Genomic DNA, 2,622 nt, shown 5'->3' with positions numbered 1-2,622 from the left:
TGACAAATGGGGACTGTGGCAGACATCTGGGGAAAGGAGGCTCAGTGTTGTGCTTTTTGTGCTCGAGAGCAATGGCTGGTCTCCTATTTGCTTTTTCTTTAAAAGAAAACCATTTTGGGGGGCGCCTGAGTGGTTCAGTCGGTTAAGCATCTGCCTTTGGCTGGGGTCCTTATCCCAGGGTCCTGGGATTGAGCCTCAGGGAAGGCTCCCTGCTCAGTGGGGAGTCTGCTTCTCCCTCTCCCTCTGCCTCTTTCCCCCTGGCTTGTGCTCACTCTCTCTTTTTCTCTCTCTCTCACTCATTCTTTCTCTCTCAAATAAATAAAATCTTTTAAAAAAAGAACCATTTTTCTATTTTACTTAAAGTTACTTATACATTTATGCTATTTTTAAAAAGATTTATTTATTTTAGAGAGAGCATGCATGCGCACAAGTGGGGGGGCAGAGGGAGAGGGAGAGAGAATAGAGATCCCCAAGCAGACACTTCATTGAGCAGGGAGCCTAACACAGGGCTTGATCCCAGGACACTGAGATCATGACCCAAGCCAAAATCAAGTTTTGGCCGCGCAGCAGACTGAGCCACCCAGGTGCCCCTGTTCTATAAATTTCGTACTTAAATGGTCAGTAGCTACTTAGTGGGACTTTATATAAGCAGACCCGGGTTAAAGCAGAGTAGAGAACAGAACTGGCTTCCAGCAGGAAATGGGCCTCTTCAGAGTCCACGGGCCCCCTGCCCAGCACCTGTGAACTTGTCTCAGCCCTGTTGTAGGCAGACCTTTCTACATGTTGACCGTCAAAGGTTTAACTGAATATCTTCAATAGAAATAGTTTGAGGCAGGTAAGAAAGATGTTAATCTAAGTCAGGACAATTTTTTTCCACTCAATTTGCTTAACTTATGGTTTGATATTTGGGTATAATTTGTATCATTTCAGACCTGTACTCCAGACAAAAATATAGTAACTTGAAGTTATGTGTTTAAAGAAACTTGAGTTTTATATTAAAGAACTTTGAGTTTTATATCATTATTTACCTAAATAAAAATATTTAATCCACACCATTTACAATGTAAATGAGCATTCAGACATTAATGATATCAAAATCTCATGGTTTAGATGTTTGTTTTACAGTTAGAAGAGTGATATTCTAGAATAAAGTTTTAAATGAAAAAGTAGAATCCAAATTGTATGTGTGTATAAAATCAGTGATGGGATCTTTGAATTTAAGGAACTGTCTCTTTCCCTTAATTGTGTTTTGTGTTTGTATTGTGGGTTTTTTTTTTTTTTTGGTATTCTTTAAATTGGTCCATGGTATTTCTTTCTTCCCCCCCCCCAGCTTTATTGAGATATAATTGACAAATAACATCATGTAAGTTAAGATTTGACATTTGTGTATCTTGTGAAATGATTACCACAATTTGGTTAGTTAACACATTCTTCTCCTCACAGAGTTACCGTGTGTGTGTGTGTGTGTGTGTGTGTGTGTGTGTGTGTGTGAGATGAGATGGTTATTTATCTCTAAGATTTAAATTGGTTAAATCCAGTTTTCTGATGCCTAGCCTTATTTTAAACTTCATTTTCACATAATATAATTTAATCCTCAACTGTGAAAAATCTTTCTGATATTTATTATACCTTTTGGTCTACTTTCAGGGCCAGATGGTCTGCATCTCGCAATCCTACAGTGATATTGTAGCTCGAAATTCATTCTTTGTCTAGCTTCCACGGGATACCAAGCTGTAGTAGTTGTTAAGTATATGTGAAACTTCAGAAGGAACAGATCTGGCAATGGAGTTTCAAACCTGCCTTTTTCTTCCTTAAACAAGAAAATACCCCCAAATTGCTGACCAGCACTCTGGGTTCCCAATCTGGGTTCTTGGAGTTGTTGCCCACAAAAAGCCTTCCCTGTCTCTTTGGCACCAGACATAGGAACTGGGTCGTGAAGCAGCTGCACAGCAGAGTTAGTTTTGGGTCTGAGTGCGGAGGCTGCCGTGGTTCCATTCCTGTCTTCTGTAGCGCAGAAAGGCCCCTGGGTTTCTGAGCTTTGGTTCCTCGAGAGAAGGCTTGGTTGAGGTTAACCGTTTTTAGCAAGAATACATCATTGGGAATTCCATGGGCTTTATGTTCTATCACATATGCTGCTTTTTTTTACGTCTTGTTGGAACTCAGGTTCACAGAATTGGACTACAATAAACTGTCATCATTAGTCCACACACGACCTGCATTATTTATTTACTTAGCTATCCAATATCATCTATCTATCTATCTATCTATCTATCTATATCTATATCTATATCTATATCTATATCTGTATCCATATATAGTTATTAACCTAAATAGTAATACGAATTGTGAACATAGGGGCGCCTGGGTGGCACAGCGGTTAAGCGCCTGCCTTCGGCTCAGGGCGTGATCCCAGCGTTATGGGATCAAGCCCCACATCAGGCTCCTCTGCTGGGAGCCTGCTTCTTCCTCTCCCACCCCCCTGCTTGTGTTCCCTCTCTCGCTGGCTGTCTCTATCTCTGTCAAATTAATAAATAAAATCTTCAAAAAAAAAAAAAGAATTGTGAACATAGCACCTCCCCCAAATGCTAGGGACTTGCATGTAATAAACTACATCTAACCATA

Source organism: Ursus arctos, unplaced genomic scaffold, assembly GCF_023065955.2.
Source record: "Ursus arctos isolate Adak ecotype North America unplaced genomic scaffold, UrsArc2.0 scaffold_5, whole genome shotgun sequence".
NCBI lineage: Eukaryota > Metazoa > Chordata > Mammalia > Carnivora > Ursidae > Ursus > Ursus arctos.
The sequence above is the reverse complement of the archived record's forward strand: the minus strand, read 5'-3'. Positions refer to the sequence as shown.